We start from the raw sequence: 23,337 nt of genomic DNA, 5'->3' as shown, positions 1-23,337 counted from the left end.
TATTTCCCAAATGTTTTGTATTAAAACCACTAGTTTGAGCAGCAGCAACAGTACTAGTAGTAGTAGTAGTAGCGATAGAATTAATAGTAGTAGCTATAGCTTTAGTGGCAGTAATAATGATAGTAGCAGTAGCAGTAGTATGAGTAGAAGCAGTAGCAATAAGATGCAAATATTTTCTTTTGGTTAGTTCAATATCACCCAAAACAAGCTCTGTTAGTTTCAACTTCACATCAAACTGCTTCTAAGATATTGTTGTTATGCCCCATTGACAACCTGCATTATGTCCCAACCTGCATTATGTGATTAGGTCCCCCCCCCCCCCTAAAAAAAAAAATCCTTGAAAATTTCCCCTTCATACCTTTAGGCATATTTGAAATAGTAGTCACAGTAGTAGTATTGATATTACTACCAGTAGTATTAATAGTAATAGCAGTAATACTAGTAGCAGCAGTAGTATTGATGCATTGCCTTTACAAGTAGTTACAATAGAAGTAGTAGTAGTAAATGTAGCAGTGATTGTAGTATTAGTAGTAGAATGCACAAATTGCCTTTTCGTCAGATGATCTTCCCCTTTAAGCATTATCTGAAAGGTCCAACTTAGTACCCCAATCAATTCTAGAGATACACTCTTTTGACAATGTACATGCACACAGTACCTTTTGATTTTTTTCAAATTTCCCCTCAATAGTGTAAATGGGGTAGTATGGCGGTAGCAGAAGTAGTGGTGATAGTTTTAGTAGTAATGGTAGCATGCAAATATTCCCTTTTGATCATCTCCCTAATCATTTCTTGAAAGTTTGAAATTAATATATCCAGTCATTCCTGAGTTATGTCCTTTTGAAAATCCATATACACATAATATGCTTTGATTTAGTTCAACACGCTCTGAAAGAACCACCTGAATGCCCTTTGTCTTTTTGGAAAGTAAAGTTCAAAAATGCATACCTTTCTGAATAAAATATACTATGTGAAAACAATGAAGAAATTGCATAACTTACAGCCCTTGCCCTGAAGACTGTGGGGAAGTTGACATCCTCAAAGACATAATTACTGGACCTTTCAACAATGCTTAACAAAATAGCTCTCTTGAAATTTTGATCAGATGTGTTTTGGGGAATGATAGGCTTGGGGACCATCCTTTCCATAAAAACCTTATATGCCCCTGGGGCATAACTTACTACCCTTGCCCTGAGGTCGGGGGGGGGTTGTTATCCTCAAAGACATAATTACTTACAACCCTTGCCCTGAGGTCTCTGGGGGAGGGGGGTTGTTATCCTCAAAGACCTAATTTTATTGGATGTGTTTGGGGAAATGATGGGCATGGGGAGGAGGGCTGGTTGCCCTCTAGTCACTTCCAATTATTGGAAAAGGCACTAGAAGTTTGAATTTCAAATTGAATGAGCTCCTTTAGAAGTTTGTACAACAACTCTTTTTATACAAATTGCCCTGGTCTAAAAATAAAAAAATAATGATAATAAATAATACATTGTGCCCACATGGCTCTTTACTTAGGCAGCACAATTGTGCTGCCTATGAAAAACTGATAAGATTTAAAATATTCTTTTCTTTACCAATGAAAAAGACTATGTCAATTAAAAAAAAACAGAAATTAATTTTGAAAAAGTTTTTCCACAAAAGAAGTTTTTAAAATAAAAGTAAATGGCTATATTAAACCAAAGATGAGCAGAAATAACGTAAAGTTTTTTTTTTCAAGTGTAAAACCTAAAGGAACATAGATTAAAACAAATTAACAAGTTAAACTGAAAACAAGCTAGCAGAAATTAAGAAGAGTAGGACTGACACTCCATCCCTTCTAAAGACCAGAAGACCTTATTAAATTATACTTTAATAAATCTGAAAATAATTAGGACTTTTGGGAATAAATATCAGTATATATATCAAACTGTCAATCAACATCCATTTTTTTCAGTAATCTTGGGTAAGATTGAGTTTTATTCGTTTTTTTTTCTATGCTAGAAAATAAGCATTATCAAACAGTTCATGGTAATCGAAACTCTAAAAAACGGAATTTTGATACCAATAGATACATCAAAAGAATCAGATTTTAATTCTGATTTCAAATATATAAGCTTCATCAAGTTTAATCTTACCCATCAAGAGTTACGTGCCTGAGAATATTTGGCTGATTTTCGAAAAAAGGGCAAAAGACCCCCTAAAAGTAATAGAACCTTAATGAAAATTACACCATCATATTCAGCGTATCAGAGAACCCTACTGTGGAGGTTTCAAGCTCCTATCTACAAAAATGTGGAATTTTCCATTTTTTGCCCAAAGAAAGATCACGGATGCGTGTTTATTTGTTTTTTTTTGTTTTGTTTTTTTCTTTTCCCCAGGGGTAATTGTATTGACCCAGTGGTCATAAAATATCGTAGGAGGGCTCATTGGAACGGAAATTAAAAGTTCTAGTGCCCTTTTTAAGTGACCAAAAAAATGGAGGGCAACAAGGCCCCCTCCCACGCTCATTTATTCCCCAAAGTCACCCAATTAAAATTTTGAGATAGCCATTTTGTTCAGCATAGTCAAAAATCTAATAAATATGTCTTTTAGGATGACTTAATCCCCCACTGTTCCCAGGGGAAGGGCTGCAAGATATAAACTTTGCCCATTGCTTGCATGTTGTATTGGCTATTGGGAAGTACAGAGACATTTTCACGAAGTATTTTTTTCTGGTGGGGGGGGCTGGAGAAGGGGTTACTCGGGATAATATTTCAGTGGAGGATGTTTCTTTGGGGTAAGGGACATTTCTATGAAGGGGGCACCGGATTTCCAAGAATTATTTAAAAAACGATCAGAAATTAAATTAAAAAAAACAAGTTTTTTTAACTGAAAGTAAGAAGCAACATTAGAACTTAAAACGAACAGAAATTATAACGTATATGAGGGGGTTCGCCCCCAAGTCAATACCTCGATCTTTACGCAACAGTTTTTTTTAGTGCTTTCAAAAGAGCTATCTATTCTAATTAAATGGCCTTTGTGATTCAGGGATTTGTGAATTTAAAAAAATTTAATGTTGCTCCTTACTTTCAGTTTAAAAACTTCTTTTTTTTATTTAATTTTCAGTAAAGTGCAAACTATGTTCTGTTCTTTAGAAGGTACAGGGCTGTCAGCACGATTCCTCTATGTTTCTGCTTGCTTTGAGTTTGACTTGATTCTTCATTGTAATTTCCATATGTTTTGGGATTTATTTATTTTTTGATAGTTAATTATTGTAGTCTTACATTTAAAAAATTATTTGAATCTATTCCTTCTCATCTTTGGGTTCATGCAGCTCTTTAATTTTCTTTCACAAACTTTTCTTGTGAAAAATATTTTTAAAAATTAATATTAAGAAATGATAGAGAAATTGGAAGGTTCAGCTGATGAGCCTAGATAAGAACAGAAAAGCCAAAGACAACTCAGAACTAAATAAGGCTTTGGGCCAACAGAACAAGGTCAACGTGCAAACAGAACAAAATAGCAACCACCAACCATTGCTATAGTAGTTGACCAGATGTTTTTGAATGAGCTATAGCCTTGTGATTATGTATATGCAAAGTAATTTAGCCTCCAAAACTGATTTTGATATTCCACCCCCCCTAGAGATAAGATTAGACAAAACTACAAAAAGACACATCAATGAGCACAGCTATTAGTTCTTACCAGGATTGGCTGGGGTGCATCATTTCTTGTAGATATACTTATGAAAAGAACTTAGACCCCATTTCCCTTGCCCCAGGAAGGCTTAATTTAAATTGCAGTTTGGAGCAATCTAAGGATTTCTCCTTGTAGAGCTCCAGAGTTGACAATTTGAGTTGTATTCAGGATTCTTTAGTGACCAGGTGAAATATGCTGTTCCATAGCTTCCCAGTTGAGTTTAAACTCCATGGAGGACCACTCAGTATCCAGTCCTTGTTTGAAGATGTCCACAGATTAAGTAGTAACAGCTTCTTCAGAGTTTATTCGAGCTGTTGAGGATTCTTGAGAAAAAAAAATTGAGCACAGACTCTGGATAGGGTAGGCTCCATAGCAAGTTTCAAATGATGACCTCTAGTTCTTGAGTTAGGACCAGCAGTGGGAAATAATGCTGGGAGTGCATTAGCTTTCATTAACTTATAGATTAAAATGACATCACCTCTATTTCTCCTGCATACAAGTATTGGGAGTTACAGCTTTGCTAGTCTTGCAGGGTAGAAAAGTTCCTGGATGCTGGGTATCACTTTAGTGGCATACCTCTGCACATCTCCAACACTTATGTCTTTTTAAGATAAGTAGAGACTAAAGACATTCCATCTTCAAGCCAGGGTCAAACTAGTCCCTTATACAGAAGACTGATGACTTTAGGAGAACAAGTGGAAAGGGTACACTTAATCAGCCCCATGGTTGAGCAAGCAACAGCAGCAGACTTTTTAGCATGGGTGCTGAATTTTAATTCATTATCAATAGTGGTTCCAAGATCTTGCCCAGTATTTACAGAGGAAAGTGGGTGAACTGAGAAAAAATAAGAGCAACAAGGGTTCATTTTGCCAGAGTGAATGACATGGCACTTGTCAACATTAAACTTAAGAAGCCAAGCCTCAGCCCATTGATCAAGCAGTCCAAGATTATTTTGTTGAAGGGCATTATCTTCACAGGACAAGGCTGGTCCAATGAGCTTCAGGTTGTCAGCATAGAGTGTTAGTTTATTATTGATAGTGGAAGGAGCATCATTGATGAAGATATTAAAAAGTGTAGGACCCAAAGCATTTCCCTGAGGAACTCCACTGAAAATAATGTTTAGACAAAGAAAGAATATGACTACCAGAATCATCAAATAACTGAACACATTGAGATTGTATATAAAGAAAATCAAGGATCCAGAGAAGGGACTTCTCTTCAAATTTGATTTCAAGTTGCTTGTGATAAACTTTGTCAAAAGCTTTAGAAAAGTAAAGCAGAATCATATGATTCAAGGGGATTGGTATCAAAAGATCTTCCAGAATGAAAGCCATTCTGTGAGCTGTGCAAGAGATTCTTTTTTTCAAAATGTCTAATAACTGCAGAATTGATTATTGTTTCAAGAACCTTAACAACTGCTGATGTCATACTAATAGGTAAGTAATTTTCAGAAAGGTCCTTAATACCTTTCTTAAATATTGGAATGATATGGGCTGTTTTCCAATCCAGAGGTAGTATAAAAAGATTTAATGATAACTTGAACAGGAAGGAAAGACACTGACACAATAATGTTCAATATTCATGGAGGATACAAGGATGAATGCAGTCTGGACCAGCAGATTTATTTATTTTGAGGGACATAAGTCCTGTTAGAACTAGGGTAAATTAACCAAACTTTTTGTCCCCAAAATCTGTAACCGGGGACCAAAATTTACAGGTTACTTGAGCAGGCTTCAAAACTATTGATCAGAAATGGTTGTGCATTAGACTGAGGATAGTCTGTATTCGTCCCTACCCTCGTCTGTGGGCCGATATGCCGTGAAACTTCAAGAAGAAAAGATTCTTCAGTTTCCGGGGACACACATGTATTCAAGGTGCCCAACTGAAGTTTAGGATTTTGAAGTGAGTAATCAACAAATATACATATTTTTTTTACTTTTGAACATACACACGAATTGTTGCATTCTGTCTGTTCTAAATTAATTCCTTTTCTTGTTGGCATGCATAGAACAGGCTATGTGTTTCTTTACTTCAATTTTTTACCTAGATTAGCAAGGGACCAAAACAGGTTACTAAGGGACAAATTGTTTGATGGCTTCTATTTAGTTTCTTGAACAGGACTGAAGAAATTTCAATTGTGTTGGTACTCAATTATCACGGAAATTATCAGGAAAACTACGGATTTTCATTTTACCAGGGACAAATTGCAGTAAAAATTTTGTCCCCCTTGTGGCTTGAATGACCAAAGGGACAGAATAATGATATCAGGGCTGAAACTTTCTAACAACATATTTTTAAAGATGAACCATCTAAGAGACAAATTGTTGAAAAGAGGGACTAATTTTGCTGATTTGTTTTGTTTTTGTCCCCAGTATAAAGCTGAAATTTATTTTTGTTTTTTTCTAGAATGCCACCTCCAAGACACATGAAGTGCCTTCAGCCTCAGCTGGCTCTTTTGGAGCAGAGAAAGAAGAAGAAGAAAGAAAAGCATGACAGAAACTAGGAAGATGAAAAGAAAAGGAAGAGGGTGAGCAAAGCCAGTCAAAAGAAAATTCACTGAAAGCAGAAAAGACATGAAAAATATTATGCAAAAAGTGATTCCTCATTTACCAAAGTGGAGTCAGCTTGAGACTACTTTCCAGGAACAGAATTTTCTATATCTTCAAGCAGTACAGGCTCTTCAAATTCCTTGATAGAAACCAGCTGTGACAGTAAAAGCAACTTCAGTGAAGATTCTTCCAGTGACAGAGATTCTGATGAAGGATGAAAAAAAACATAGTGAAAAGTAAAAGACTGGTGAAGAAAAAGCATGAAGACAGAAAAAGTACTGGGACATCTAAGAAAAGCAAGGTCAGGAAAAAGAAGTATAAGGCAACATACATAAAATCTGATCTGGAAAAGGCACTTTCCGAGTACATCCCTGGTGAGCTGGGCTTCAAGGCCATTGACAAAAAGTATGGGATACCAAGTATGACACTTGTTTATGCATACAAACAACATAAGTTGAAAAAAGGAACTGATGACACCCCAAAGAGTTCTGCTTTGGGGCCATCATATTTCAGTGCTGCTGAAGAGGAAGCTGTTGTTGAATTTGTATTTGACTGTCAGAAGAAAGGATTTCTACTAGTACACCAGGACCTAATTGAAACAGTTGAGCTATGTTTGAAACGTGCAGGGAGAAAGATATGTGGGAAGAAACTGACATTTTCTTGGTACTACAAATTCCTGAAAAGAAACCCTGAGGTGACAACCTGTGTCCCAGAAACCATGCATGGCAGACAGTCCAAGGTCACTGAAGCCAAGATTTGGGGATGGTTCCAGAACCACAAAAATTATCTCAAAGAAAAGGGGTACCCAAAGATGGATCAGCTAGATCTGAGACAAATTTGGAACTGTGGCAAGACAAATTTCCTTTTCCTCCCTAGGGGGAAGGTTGTTCTTGCTGAGAGAGGGAGCAAGCAAGTAGTACAAAACATGGGAGGCAATGAGAAAACTGCATGACCATCATGATGTGCATGAATGCTGCAGGAGACAGTTGCATACTGTTTGTTATTTATTTGTACAAATCTGGAAGAGTTCATCCTGATGTTGAAAGAGATTGCCCTGAAAACATCTGTCAGTCCACATCCAAATTGGGATGGATAAGGGCTGAAAACATGTATGAATTTGTCAAGCAGGTGCTGCTGGAAAAGGTAGAGGAGTTGTCTGTACCTTCTCCCATTTTCCTCTTTTTGGATGGTCATGCTTCTCATCTGTCACTTAGCCTGAGCCACTTTGTGAAGAAATAGGAATTGAGATAGTCTGCTTGCCACCAAACAGCACCTTAATTCTTCAACCTCTAGATGTTGTTGTGTTTAAGCCTCTGAAGTCAGGAAGGCAGGAATTCTTTCATAAGAAAAAAAAATCAAGCAAAGCTGAATGGCCAGGAATTTAAAGTAACAAAAAGGAATTTTGCCAGCCTTTTTGGCAAATTCATTGACCCAAAAATGATGAAAGAATTACAGAAAAAGTCATTCAAAGCTTGAGGACTGTTCCTGTGGAATGCTGACAACGTGCACTATGAGAAGCTTGTCAAACAACAAAATGACAAGGAAGACAGTCCAGTGACAAAAGACAGCCATTCAGATGTGGTACTCAAATCACTGGAAAATTTCATTAATGCTGAAACCTTGCAATGCTTTTATTCTGTCTATCCAAGCCCACTTGAAACAGAAGAAGAAGCATCAAATGGTCTTTATGCTTATTGGAGGTCTCTGATGTACCCTGGAGACAACAATGATGTGCATTGGCACACTTCAACAAAAATTGACCTAGGAGTAAGATTTTCACTCACCCCACCTCCTAGTTGGGTAGTGGATGCTGCAGAGCCCCAAAAGACTGTCCAAAGAAGGTTCTTTCAACATCTGTCAAACAAGTTGTATGGGCAAGAAAAGAGCATGGGCACAAAGAAGGATATAAAAAAGCAAACTGTCAAGTCAAAGAAAAAAGATTCCTCAGAAGTACCTGAACCATCAACATCAGCTGGACCTAGCAAGGACACAGAGACAGTAGAAGAAGTAGTACTCCTGGATTGTTACTATGCTGTCTTTTTCAGTGCAAAGAAAAAAGATGTCCCATGGTTTGTTGGCCAGGTCTTGGACTTTCCAGATAAGAATATATGCCAGCTAAAATTTTTTAAATGATGTTCCTTCCCACAATTCACAATGAAGTGGCCAAACAAAGATGATGTATCTGGCATTCTAGAGAGCAGGATTTTTGCAAGACCTCTGAAATTATCTGGCACTGGTCCTTTCATGCTTGGTGATGGGCCTGAAGTTTCCAAGAAGTATTCCAAATTTGCCTAGCCTGCAGACTTTTAAAGATGATTTTATACATACATTTTTATCCTGTGCTTTTATCCCGTGTTTTTATCTAGTCAAAATCAATAAGAAAAGTTTTTTACATAGTTTGTATTTAACTGAAAAAAACATTCAAAAATAAGTTTGGAGTATTTTTTCTAGTTTCTGGGACAGAATCAACATTCCAATCAATTTGTCCTGGGATGGTATTATTTTCAAGGGTTTAAAAAGGGCTTAAAATTGAATTTGCAAGAAAATTAATAATTATATTTGTAAAGAGCCTAAAAAAGGCAACAAGTGTATATACTTTATCTTTATCTGTAAACAATAACTTTATCTGTAGTTCATTAATATGAACTTCAAAATATTTACCTACAAATGTGTTAACCATGAATTTATTAATTCTTAAAGTTCATCAAATGTCAATGGCATCTGGAGGAAGATGCAGTGGAGGTAGTTCCTTAAAATGTTTTCCCAGATGTCCATTAAGGCTCTGGATACATTCTTGATATTTTCATTCACCAAAAACTCAACTACTCTCAGATAGAGCAAAAAGCCCCTAAACTAGAATTTTATCAAATCAGGAATCTAGGCTGATAACTAGCCTACACGTTTCATTCAGAAGAGACCTAACACGATATATTTACCATTACCTGTGATTGAGAATAATAAAACCTGCTCTTGAATTGATAAGCTTTCAGAAACCATAGAATGCTAAGCTAAATAGAAAATAAATCTAAGGAAATTGGCTATACACTATAGAAAATACGGTTCATCAGCAGCAATGTTCTATTCGATTAAGTTAGTTTCTGTTTGAAAATAGACAGCAGGGATGTATGAAAACGATATCCCTGAAAGCCTTCGAAATTTGTGAACAATAACAACTCGTTGCGCTTTAAAACTTGAAACTAATTTTTTTTACCTGTAAATCAATAGTTTTACCTGTAATCAATTTTTTTGTAAATCAATTTTTTTACCTGTAATCCAATATGTGTTGGAATCTTCTAAATCTTTCCTAAATCAATTTCGCAACGATTTATAATTCTTCTTTAGAACGATAGCAAATCAAGAATTAGCGGAAAGGCCTTTTGAATTGCTTATAATATAGCAATTCGAGTGCACAACAGACATAACTCACTATCAATAAGTAAGTGAATCTTAAAACGTGCAAAAATTACTATAAATATTCAAGTTAAACTTAACACCAACATAAGCTACCACAAAAAGGAGTAGGGCTAATGTCCGCTATGTCTCATGAAAACCAGAGCGTCAATTTTGCTTTTTTAAACGGAATTTTTATTGCGAGCTTTCAGTTTTTATTTGTCATAGCATCAGAAAAAAAATCCTCATATTAACTAAGATTAATGAATAAGGTCTAATTAAAGGCACCTTAATATAAATTGATATTCATCACTGAAAGTCTTAGGAATTTTGTGTTAATTAACGTTACAAAAGACAAAAGGTTTAAAATATATTTTGTTTTCAGTCCAACCTCTTTTGCTAGTTGTCCCGATGAGAACAATTCTGTAACCTCTCCTAGAAAATATCAGACTCTGTCTCCCAATATATCCCAAATAGAAAAACCATGTAACTAGCGTTTATTTCCTGGGATCAGACAACCTTTTTTGTGCATATGCTGAGGACAAAATCCTGCGGAATCCAACTCCCCTTACCTACAAAAAAATGTTGTTTTAAAACAACATCAACCTAAAACTTATTAGACCTTAAGTGCCTTTTCAATTTTGTTTTACATAGATACAAAATTTTCAAGAGCCTCGCAAGGCATAAGAGTTTGCCCATCTCTTGTTTGTGGTTGTTCCTGTCCGTTCTTAGTTTAACTTGATTATTTATCGAAATTCCTGTTCGTTTTAGGTTTCAATTATTTATTAATAGTAATTTATGTTCACTTTGCGCTTGAATTACTATTTAAATTTATTTTCGATCGTCTTAGATTTAAGGCAGCTCTTTGCTTTCGTTTGAAAAACTTCTTTTCGGGAAAAACTTTTTAAAATTAATTTCTGTGTAATTTTTGGTTTTTCTCCTTATAAATAAAAATTTTGGCTTACTTTATTTATTGGACAAAATTTTGCAAGAAACTTTGAAAATAATTGTGCTATAGAACTTTAGACGAATTGGTACGTCAAATTTTACTTTGGCACTACAATTAAAATACCAAACAAAGAAATTTGTCAGGAGCAAACATCAGTCGCGTAGTTGCGACAAAATCTTACCACCTGGCCCCTTCGATGCGTCTCAAGAACTTTGTTTGGGCTACATCTGTGACGTCATGAACATAAACAATAGCTGGCCACTGTAAAGTTACGGTAGTGTTGTAGATTCATTTTTTTTCGTCGCCTGATGTTGGGCATTGACCAAATGGAACAGCAAAATTCCGCCACGATTCAGGTGATGGCAAAACCTAGGTAGGTGAATGACTTGACTACTTCAGTAGAGTGCCCTAATACGTTGAATACTGGTGAGTTGGTGGTATTACCTGCCGTGCCAGCTAAAATTACTTTTGCTTTCTACTAGTAGCCCACTCTTAGGACTTCATATAACAATGTATTAAGGGCTTCTACTTGCTCAACTGTTGAACTGCACATCAGGTAAAAATATCATCTGTGATGTTGCGATTGGTAAAAAACTCTACCACCATACTTTGGTCCGAAAGGGAACCGGATTGTCGTTTGTGCCATAACATAATCAATCACCACGTATTTGTTTTGAATATTAGGCTTCGACAACGATTGACTTAGATATTGTTTTTTGTACCAGTCTAGAGTATCTTGAACTGGCAGGAGTGTTTTCAGGGAGACCTGTTCGTTCTAATATCAACCAAAGAGACTCGCGACTGACAGAGTTGAAACTGCTTTAAAGTCAATACAGGCAATGTATACTATATGCTGGATCTTATGGGCTGTTTCGACGAACTGGTAAACAATGAGTATTTGCTCGGTGGTGAGTTTGTTTGCCATGAAGCTTGCCTGCTAAATCTGGTTGCACCCACGGATGAACTGGGTACTTTTGTTGAGTAATATCATGGCAAACAGTTTGCCGGAAACTGACAATAGTATGGTTCCTCTCTATTTCAGGTAATTACTCCAAGTGCCTTTGCGTTTCCATTGAGGTTCGACTATTCTGTCCTACGATTCTTGAGTAATCAGTTTGGCTGTTCAAACAAGGGAGAACAGCATATACAGCCGAAGCAGCATCCTTGATCCTTCTAATTTTTGCAGCTCAACAGTCATACCTCAGGCTCTTGGTAATTTGTCGTATTTTATTCTCCGAAGAAATATTGTGTCTATTCTAGTGAAAGATGATTAGAGTATGTTACATTTTCACGTGTCATTTGCTGAGCGGACGCTGTTAGGTTGGGTCGACGACAATTTCGATGTTTAGCAACTTTGCAAAAGGTTTTCTTCAAACGTTCTAGCTTTGCGGTTTTGTCTTCGAGCATTACATTGTTGATGGACTCAATTGTGAATACCAATGGAAGTTCTAAGGGTTAAGTATTAGTAGAACAGGGCTAGCGAATGCTAGTGAAACAAAGAGTAAGAAGAAAGGCAAAAACTATCATGACATAATAGCCTATTATACTAGAAATTGTTGCAGGAGATTTGCATTGTTTTTTCCTTACTGATTAAATAGTCTGTATTTTCAAAATCAAACTTAAAAAAAATCAAATATTCATCAAATTATCAAAACTGATATCAAAGTGAAAAAATGGGTTTGTGTCAACCTCAGACTTATTATTATCTGATGTTTGAACTATTTTTAACAAAATTACCATCTCAAAATTTTTATCGGATGGGTTTGGGGAAAAAGGGCGTGGGGGGACTAGATTAAGCTTTGGTCTTTTTTGACTCTTTAAAAATGAACTAGAACTTTCTATTTTCTATCAAATGAGCCATCCCTGAAGTTTATACGAGTATTCCTTCTATAAAAACCATATATATCCCCAGAGTATAACGTATAACGCCTGTCCCTGGGCCCTGGGGGGTTGTGTCGACCCTGGAGTTTTAACATCTGATGGTTGAACTATTTTTAATAAAATGGTCACCTGAAATTTTATCGGATGGGTTTGTCCATCCGATACACCCAAAGGCATCGAGGGTGGGAAGGGGTAGTCGCCCTCCGATCTTTTTTCACTCTGAAAAAATGAACTACAACTTTTAATTTCCATTCAAATGAACCCTCTCTGAAGTTTATACGAGCATACCTTCCATAACAACCATATATGCCCCCAGAGCAATACTTAGAATGCCTGCCCCGGCCCTGGGAGGGTGTCGACAGAGGAGTTTTCTTATCTGACCTTCGAACTATTTTTAACGAAATGAGCATACGTAAAGGAGTTTTCGTTATATGATCTTTAGACTATTTTTAACAAAATGGCTACCTCAAATTGGGGAGCCCAGTTGCCCTCTGATCCCTTTTGACCCTTAAAAAGGGCACTAGAATTCTCGATTTCCAATCGAATGAGCCCCCTTTGAAGTTTATACGACGACCCCTTCTATATGAAGTGCCTCTGGGAAAAAATAAATGAAGTGTGGGGGGAGGCTAGCTGCCCTCCAATCACTTTTGACTCTTAGAAAGTGAATTACAACTTTCAATTTCCAATCAAATGAGCCCTCTAAGAAGTTTATACGAGCAACCCTTCCATAACAACCATATATGCCCCCTGGGCATAACTTACAACGCCTACCCCCGGGCCCTGGGGGGCTGTGTCGACACCGGAGTTTTTTGTTATCAGAACTTTTTTTTTTAACAAAATGTCTAACTAAAAATTTTTATCTGATGCATTTAGGGCGTGGAGGAGTGGGGGGGCTAGTTGCCCTCCGGTCTCTTTTGTCTCATAAAAAGTGAACAAGAACTTTCAATTTCCAATCAAATGAGCCCTCTCTGAAGTTTTACGAGAATCCCTTCCATAAGAACTATATATGCCCCTAGAGCATTACTCATAACACCTGCCTCTGGGCCCTGGCGGGTTCCGTCGACACAGAAATTTTTCTTATCTGACCTTTGAACTATTTTTAATGAAATGGGTATTATAACGATTTTATCGGATGGGCTTGGGAAAAAAAAGGGTGTGTGGGGGGGGGGGAGGGCTAGTTGCCCTCGGAAATCTTTTGACTCTTAAAAATTGAACTAGAACTTCCAATTTCCAATCAAATGAGCCCCTCTGAAGTTTATACGAGCATCCCTTTCATAAGAACCATATACGCCCCCAGGAAAATACTTACAAAACCTATCCCCCGGGATCTGGGGGGGGGGGCGTTTTTGTTATCTAAATTTTGAAAAAATTTCAAAACACTGGCTATCTCAAAATTTGTAGCGGACGAGTTTTGGGAAAAAAGAGCGTGGGTTGGGGGCTAGTTTAACTCTCTTGACTCTTAAAAAGTGAACTAGAAATTTCAATTTCCAATTAAATGAGCCCTCTATGAAGTTTATACGAGCATCTCTTTCATAAGAATCATACATGCCCTTAGGGGATAACTTAAAACGCCCTCCCTTGTGCCCTGGGGGTTCTATTGACACCGGATTTTTTCTTATCGGACCTTTCAACTATTTTTAACAAAATGTCTCTCTCAAAATTTTCATCAGATGGGTTTTGAAAAAGAAGGCGAGGGGGGGGGGATAGCTGCCCTCAGATCTAGTTTGACAATTAAAAAATGAGCTCGAACGTTAAATATCCAATCAAATGAGCCATCTCTGAAGTTTATACGAGCATATTTTTCATACGAACAATATATGCCCCAGGGCATAACTTACAACGCCTGCTCCCGGGCCCTGGGGGGTTGTGACGACACCTGAGTTTTTGTTATCTGACTTTTGAGCAATTTTTAACTTAATGACTATCTCAAATTTTTTATTGGATGCATTTGGGGAAAAGGGGGCGTGGGGGGCTAGTTGTCATCCAATCTATTTTGACTCTAAAAAACTGAACTAGAACTTTCAATTTCCAATCAAATGAGCCATCTTTGAATTTTTTACGAGCATCCCTTCAATGAGAACCATATATTCCCCCAAAGCACAACTTACAACACCTGCCCTCGGGCCTGGGGGGCTGTATTGACCCCTGAGTTTTCGTTATATGGTCTTTGAACTATTTAAAAAAAGCTATCTCAAAGTTCTTATCCGATGGGTTTGATAGAAAAAGGGTGTAGAGAGGGGGGGGCTAGGTGCTCTCCAATCTCTATTGACTCTTAAAAAGTGAACTAGAGCTTTCAATTTCCAATCAAATGATCCCTTTTTGAAGTTAATACGAGCATCCCTTCTATATGACACATATATGCCCCCAGGGCAAAAGTTACAACGCTTGCCCCCGGGCCCTGGTGGGTTGTGTCGACATCGGAATTTTTTTAAATGATCTTTGAACTATTTTTAACAAAATACCTATCTTAAAATTTTTATTGGATGCATTTAGGAAAAAGGGTTTGGGAGAGGGGGAAGCTGGTTACCTTCCAATATCTTTTGACGCTTAAAAAGTGAACTAGAACTTTCAATTTTCAATCAAATGAGCCCTCTGCGAAGTTTATGCGTGCATTCGTTCCATTAGATTGATTTATGACCCCAGGGCATAACTTATAAACCTTGCCCCAAAGACGCTGGGGGGAGTGTCCTGCGCTAATATATAATTTCCAGAACATTCAACTATGTTGAACAAAATGGCTATATCAAAAATTTTGATTGAATGTGTTTGGCGAAATGTTGGGAGTGGAAGGGGTTTTAGTTACCGTAGAATCACATTCGACTATTAAAAAAGGAATAAGACGTTAATATTTCAAATCTAATGAGCTCTTTCTGAATTTTTTACGACTATGTTGTCTATACAAAACCTTATATGCCTCCAGGGCATTACATACAACCCTTGCCCTGAGGGCTGTGGGGGAGTTGTCTTCCTAAAGGACCTAAATTTCAGGACTTAAAACTACGTTTAATAAAATGGCTATCCCAAAATTTTGATTGAATTTGTTGGGGGAAAAGGTGGGCATGAGACGGGGATTAGTTGCTGTCCAATCTCTTTTGGCTATTTAATAGGGCACTAACCTGCCAAATTTCCCATTAAATAAGCCTTTCTTGTAGTTTCTATGACAAAGCCTTCTATAAAACCTTATATGCCCCCAGGGTATAACTTAAAATCCTTGCCCTGAGGGTAGTGGGGGATTGTCCTCCTCAAAAACATATTTTCTATCTGGAAATCAACTACGCTAAACAAAATAGCTACCTCAAAATTTTGATTGGATGTGTTTGGGGGAATGATGGGCATAGGGGGGGACTAGTTGCCCTCCAATCACTGTCGACTATTAAAAAGGGCACTAGCCCTTTGAATTTCCAATCAAATGAGCCTTTCTTGAAGTTTCTACGACAATGATTTCTATAAAGCCTTATATGCCCCCAGGGCATAACTAAAAGCCCTTGCCCTGAGGGTTGCAAGGAAATGTCTTCCTCAAAAATATATTTTCTATCTGGAAATCAATTACGCTGAACAAAATGGCTATCTCAAATTTTGATTGGATGTGTTTGGGGGAATGATGGGCGTAGGAAGGGGGGCTTGTTGCCCTCCAATCACTTTCGACTATTAAAAAGGGCACTAACCCTTTGAATTTCAAATCGAATGAGCCTTTTTAGAAGTTTCTATGACAACACCTTCTATAAAAACCTTATATGCCCCCAGGGCATAACTTAAAACCCTTGCCCTAAGGGTTGTGGGGGAGTGTGCTCCTTAAATACATATTTTTTGTATGGAAATCAACTACGCTGAACAAAATGGTTATCTCAAAATTTGGATTGGATGTGTTTGGGGGAATGATTGGCGAGGGGGGGGGGCTAGTTGCCCTACAATCACTTTCGACTATTAAAAAGGCCACTAGTCCTTTGAATTTCCAATCGAATGAGGCTGTTTTGAAGTTTATATGACAACACCTTCTATAAAAACTTGATTGGATGTGTTTAAGTAAATGATAGGCGAGGGGTTGAGGCGCTAGTCGCCCTCCAATCACTTTCGACTATTAAAAAGGGCACTAGAACTCTCGATTTCCAATCCAATGAGCCCCATTTGAAGTTTCTAGGACGACCCCTTCCATATGAAGTGCCTCTGGGAAAAAAAATAATAAAAAATAAAACATTTGAGCCGTATGGCCTTTACCATCAGAGGTTTAGCGCTCTAGCGTTGCCTCTAATGAAGAGTTTCTATTGTGATTAAATAAAAAAAAACAAGTATTTTTTTAAACTGAAAGTAAGGAGAGACATTAAAACGAACAAAAATTATTCCTTATGTGTAAGGGGCTGTCCCCTCCTCAACGCCCCGCTATTTACGCTAAAGTAGATTCTTTCTCACAACTCTACTTTATAAAACAATAAAAAACTTTAGCGTGAAGAGCGGGGCGTATAGGAAGGGACAGCCCCTTTTATATACGGAATAATTTCTGTTCGTTTTAAGTTTTAATGTCCCTTCTTGCTTTCAGTTAAAAAACTTGTTTTTTATTTAAGTTCTGAACGTTTTTGAGTTAATGCAGGTTTTGAATTTTTCTCACCGTACATGAATAATTAAAACGCAATTTGCATATTAATTTTACTTTTCTTTAAACTAATAATAACCTAAGTTTGATTTTTGTTCCAGTTGTTTAAGAATGACTCCTGAATCACAAAGGCTGTTTAATTAGAATAATAATCTCCTTTAAAAGTTAAAAAAGAAAATTTAGCATAAGAGCGAGCTATTGAGGAGAGGCAACCCATCTCATATACGTAATATTTTCTGTTCGTTTTAATTTTTAATATTACTTCTTACTTTCAGTTGAAAAAACTTGATTTTTATTTAATTGCTAATCGTTTTTTAAATATGTCGGAAAATCCAGCTCCCCCTCCATGGAAAATCCCCTCCCCCCCCCCGCGAGAAATTTCTCCATGGAAAGATTCTCCCCGCACGTAACTTAAATTAGTGATATTTACGGAAATAATTTTGTAAGGCATTGTAACGAAATGACGAAAGAGGTCGAAACTATTTTTATGAAAATGAAAGTTGAGCAATTCTCAAATGACTTAAATGACTTAAAAAAAAGATTTTTTAAATATATATGCAATTATGTATGGTTTATTTAAATTTAATACTTAGAAATTATTGTTAGTCTAAATTAACTTGTTTTTTTTTATTTCAAAACAACCACAAGGCGAAGACATACAATATCTTTGATGTATTATCACAAAAAATAATAGTTATTTAACTACTTAAGGTAAAATCAAATACTAAGATTGGCCGGAAAATAACACAAACTAGTTATTGCTTATATCGGCCATTATTTAACAAAATTCGAACTTTAGCGTAAAGAGCGAGGTATTGACAAGGGGGTGAACTTCCTCATATACTTATTATGAGGGGGTTTGCCCCTCGTCAATACCTCATTCTTTACACTAAATGTCAAAGTTTTTTACAATTCTTTAAGAATGAACCCTGAATCACAAATGCCGTTTAATTAGAATAAATAGCTCTTTTGAAATTATTAAAAATACTTTAGCGTAAAGAGCAAGGTATTGACGAGGGAGCGAACCCGCTCATATACGTAATATTTTCTGCTTGTTTTAAGTTTTAATGTTACTCCCTACTTTCAGTTGAAAAAACTTGTTTTTTATTTAATTTCTGTTTGTTCTTTTTTTATTAATGCTGGGAAATCCAGCTATGGATATATGCTCTTTGCTTGGCGATCGAATATAGCTACTGTGATGATTCGAAGAGGTTAACTGTAGGTACGTAAGATTTCCATCAAGTGAGTCAGGTGTTAAAAGAAGAGGATGCTTGCCCGGTAAATTTTTGCAAATCATATTATTGACTTAAGAATAAAGTGAATATATCACTCGATGCCTTTTTTATGCTCTTTACGAATATAATAATCCCTTCTATTGGAAATTCAAATTTAAGCTCTTTTTGAGCTCTTGAAAATGACAAAAATATAAAAATATATAGGGTGTAAAAAGGTTTAAAACATCTCTTTTAAACTTACTGTTTAATTATAAATCCTTTTTTTAATCCACAAGCACTGACTTTCCACAATTAAGTTGGATATAATGAAAATTGTAACTATTTAATTTTTCAGGTACTCCTTCGATATACCCACTCTTTTATATATCTCAAACTGAAGACTAAATAAAAAACCCGTTTTGACGGGATGATGCAAGACACCGCTGTAGAGAAATACAATGTATAGCGTGGTTTTAATAGCGTATACGATATTTAAAGTGTTATTGTTTTTTTTTTTGGGGGGGGGGCGGGGGAAGGAACCGAGGTGAGGTTAGGTTTTTATATTTTTGTCATTTTCAAGAGCTAGGCTTAAATTTGAATTTCCGATAGAAGGGATTATTATATTCGTACAGTGCATAACAAAAGGTATCGAGTGATATATTCACTTTATTCGTAAGTCAATAATATGATTTGCGAAAAATTTACCGCTTGCCCCCCCCCCATTCTGAGATTTGAATAGCCTCTTCGGTAAAGGCCTAAAATAGCGGTTCTTCTAAAGGAGACACGCTAGAACAAAAGAGGACACTGTTAGATTGCAGATTTTAATGGCTTTGTTTACGTTATTGACAATTCATTCCCAGCCCCCGCTTAATAATCTCATATAGGCCTAGGCTATGTAAAAAAAAACAACACACACAAATATGATGAAAACAGATCAGAATGAGAAAAACAAGAAAATAGGATTTATTGATCCTATTTACTGCATAGCCTATAATAAAGTAAGAATTCCATAATATTTTTTTGGTTATCTTCTATATATCCTTGGGATATGTGAGACCATTAGAGGGGAGGCTGGGTTGAACTGTAAAACTCGCAAAAAAAACCATAAAATTAGCCATCTATTTTTGTATGTCTCCATCTGAAGAGCGGCTATTCCTTAGGCTAGACCTATACCGGTTCTTCTATATTCTGTTTCATTAGTTTTTTTTCAAATTTGTGTTGCGCAGTTGTTTTTTCTAAATTCTAATAGGTACAACCTGTTATGTAAGGAAATTGCTAACGCTTATAAATCAGAAGAGGGTTGGCATAGTAGCTTGGCAATACCTTATCAGGGTATGTTTTTGGCCCTGGATTCATAACTGAAGGTTTCATTTTCCTAACCTAACCCTTTCCAAGATAGCCAAAAGTAGCTTGTCTAGAATTTTACCATAGGCCTGTACAATAACAAAGAGTAAGGCTAGTGTCATTCATTACTTATTTTATACTTTTTTTAAATATTATGGTCGTCTTTCTGCCAATGCACCGCCCCCCCCACCGCGGTGGGTCACGATATATTCTTAGGACTTGTGCAAAACTAGAATAAAGCAATAGGCTCCGCATTATGTTCATGGAAGTTCTAGTCCCCCATGGAAAGATCCTCCGACGTAACCCAAAGGAAATTCACGTAAAATTCTAAGATGGGGAGGAGTTTTAATAAGGTGAATTATAGGGGAAGTATAAAAAGTAAGGTACTTCCTTGTTAGCTAGCACACACTCAAGAATTGAAGTTACGTTAATCATAATAAAATATACCTAAGTATGATAAAAATATAATACTTTAGAAAAAAATTGGGCTATATGTTTGCCCATTAGGGGGGGGGGCTGGGGGTAAGTTATAGCAGGTTTGCATGCCTAGTGTGTTAAGTACAATTATTCTGCATATTATGAAGTAAGGGTTGTTGGACCAACTATACTTTAACCCCACCCCCTAATATGCAAATGTATAGCCCAAATTTGTTTCTAACGTATTCACATTTAATTGAAATATAGCTACAATGTAGTTTTCCACCGAGCCTAAGCTAATTGCATGGTATAAAGACCGTGAAAACCAGTTATTGCATGATCTTGGTGATACAAATTCTCGAGTGTGTACTAGCTAACAAGGAAGTACCAAAAATAATCGTAGGAATCTTAAGATCACGGGGAGAAAGGGTTCAAAAGCCTCTTTCCTGCGTCTGCCTCACTGGCCTCTCCCTTTGCCTATGTGCCTTTTTAAGAATCATTTCTTATAAATTCCAAATACTTAAAGAGCCGAAAGACATAAAAAGTGTCCGAAATTTATTTAGTTTCCTTTTTTATTTCGCTGTGACGAAAGAAAAGATCAGTATAAAGCTTCCACATGCAACTTAAGCAAGTCAAAGACACATGGTTTGGATACATACCATACATACCTTTATAAGAATATCATCAGAAATATGCTGGAAAATTTTAAAACGTTTAGTTGAAGCACTTTTTTCAATATAAAGTCTCCTGTCAACCGAGTTTTGACTAAAACTAGCTTTCCATCAATTTCGAAACATCTCTCTAAAGTGCTGCAGCCTCTCTCAAAAGCTGAAAAAAATAATCACAAGGAAAGCCTTCAATGAGCCTTTCCATTTTTGACTGATTAGTATCATTGGTGAGGAAAAAAAAAAATTGTACATCCTGCTTTGGCAGTTAGCCAGTGAAATTTCACTATTGCCAAGTTTATCCATTGAGAGCCTCTAAGTGAGTAAACTTTCTAAAATGATTGATTAAATACAAAATGACTTGGAAGAGGCAAGTCAACCATGAACACCAATTCTTATTTTTTGAAAAAGGAAGAGAGTTCATTATTTTGAACCTGGTTAGGTCTTAATACTATATAATTAGAAATATATCTGGGGTGACTTCTGCTTCGCCACTCAGTCAGGTAATGTTTAGGGGGGAAATAAAGCTATATACCAACGTGATTACTTATCAAAATGAAGAAGCTGATATTTCTTTCTTTTTTCCCCACTATTTTAGAAAGATGTTCCCAAGTATTTAACAAGGTTTTTTCTACTTTTCAAAACAATATGGAACTTTTGATGAAAGGAATTGTGAAAATTAGCCAAAACCTTTGGGGAAACTGCCGCAAATAAAGTGTAAAATTAAGTTTTACGTCATCAAATTCGCCAACTTGGAACTTGTCACTAAAAGTTTTATTGAAAATAGTTTACCAGTAAATCCTGCCGGGCATCGACAAGCAAAGGTATTGACTGGATAAATAGGTCTAAATAGAACTGTATCACTTGCTATAAAATATGAAGCATTTCCAAATTTCAGCACTGAGACGCAATCTTCATACTTCAGGCATGGTTCCCTAACGCAGAGCGTATCGTCAAATGAAAGTACCTAAAAATAACAGTCAATGAAGGTTACACAAAGTACCCTCATTTTCAACAGCAATGACTGTTGAAAACGATCAGAAGATAGACATCTAGTAGCAGAGCAAGGTTTTGAATCTTCCTCTTGATTCTTGCGCCAGAATATAATTTGTACTTTACTGAAAAAAAATTCAAATGAATTTACTGAAAAAAATCTTTATTGTCAGTTTAATATACATATGCTGATATTTATTCCTTAAAATCTTAATTGATTTTTGATTTCTTAAACTTAGAAAAGTGAAAACATTTAAAGGAATCTTTTTCAGTAAAGTACAAATTATATTGTGGCTTTTAGAAAGCTTGGGGTGTAGGACCCTACTCATATTAATTTTTGCTCGTGTTGAGTCTGACTCTTATTTATTTTAATATAAGTTTGTTTTGGGTTTCATTTATTTATTGATACTGATTTGTGGTAGTTGTATTCTTGGTATATTATTTGATTCTATTGTTGTTCATTTTGGTTTAATGGATTTCTTTACTGTTTTTTTTTAAACTTATTTTGTTGAAAAATTTTTCTTAATTAATTTCTGTTCGTTTCATATTGACGTCATTATGATGTCATTTCATATTCTTTTTCTTGGAAAAAGACTGACCCTCTTCTAAAGTTAAACAAACATCCCTTCCATAAAAACCTTAAATACCCTCTGGGCATAGCTTACAACCCTTGTCCCTAATCCCTGGGAATTGTTTCAATCCCAAAGGCATTGTTATATGATATTTAGACCATTTTGAACAGAATAGCCATCTCAAAATTTTCATTAGATGCATTTCGGGACAATACGACGTACGTGTGTGTGTGTGTGTGTGTGTATGTGTGTGTGTGTGTGTGTGTGTGTGAGGGGGGGGGGTCGCTGCCCTTCCATTATTCTGACTCTTAAAAAGAAAATTAAATTTACTGATTACCAATCCAATGAGCCCCCTATAAAGCTGTTATGACCACGCTTTCTATAAAAAACCTTATGTGTCCCCAGGGCATAACTTACAACCCTTACCTTGAGGGCTGGGGTTTTTGTTATCCTCAGACATAATTTCCAGACCGTTCCGACGCGCTGAACACAACGGCTATCACAGAATTTTGATTGGAAGTGTTTGGGGAAATTATGGGCGTGGGGGGGGATTCTCCCTCTGAATACTTTCGACTAATAAAAAGGGCAATAGCCCTTTCAATTTCCAATAGAATGAGCCCTTTTTAAAAGTTTTACGACAACACTTTCAATAAAAACATTTTACGCCCCCAGGGAATAACTTACACCCTTAGCCCTGAGGGCTGTGGGGGGGGGGTTCATCCTAAAAAACTTAATTTCTAGAATCTCAAAATTTTGATTGTATGTGTTTGGGAAAATGGTGGGCGTGAAACGGGATTAGTTTCCCTCGAGTCATTTTCAACTATTAAAAATGGCATTACCCATTTGAACCTATACCTAATTGAGCCGTTTTTAAAGTTTCTACGAAAACACTTTCTATAAAAACCTGATATGCCCCCAGGGCCAAACGTACAGTCCTTGCCCTGAGCACTGTGGGGGCGGGGGGTTTTCATCCTCAAAGACCTAATTTCCAAAATTTTCAACGACGTTGAACAAAATGGCTATCTAAAAATTTGATTGGATGTGTTTGGGGAAAAGGTGGGCGTGAGAGGGGGGTAAGTTGCCCTCCAAACACTTTTGACAATTAAAAGGGCACTAGCCAT

At 36.5% G+C, this 23,337-nt stretch overlaps 1 protein-coding gene across 4 annotated transcripts in view; it reads right to left on the bottom strand.

Annotated features, from left to right (window-relative positions):
* The window catches only part of LOC148956764 (adipocyte plasma membrane-associated protein-like), a 71,723-nt gene extending 50,256 nt beyond the window's left edge, over positions 1-21,467 (bottom strand). The window contains exons 1-2 of one of the 4 annotated variants that reach the window (XM_089096332.1): positions 9,146-9,248; positions 6,265-6,407 (exon numbers count right to left, since the gene is read on the bottom strand). The gene's annotated coding sequence lies outside the window, so the exon portion shown is untranslated. Of the gene's footprint in view, positions 1-6,264; positions 6,408-9,145; positions 9,260-21,443 lie in introns of those variants that run through there. The other 3 variants (XM_089096349.1, XM_089096324.1, XM_089096341.1) reach the window with 3 other exon arrangements.
* Between the last annotated feature and the right edge of the window lie 1,870 nt (positions 21,468-23,337).

This window comes from Artemia sp. Qi Xiang Cuo, chromosome 1, assembly GCF_049724085.1.
Source record: "Artemia sp. Qi Xiang Cuo chromosome 1, ASM4972408v1, whole genome shotgun sequence".
Taxonomy (NCBI): domain Eukaryota; kingdom Metazoa; phylum Arthropoda; class Branchiopoda; order Anostraca; family Artemiidae; genus Artemia; species Artemia sp. Qi Xiang Cuo.
The sequence above is the reverse complement of the archived record's forward strand: the minus strand, read 5'-3'. Positions and strand labels throughout refer to the sequence as shown.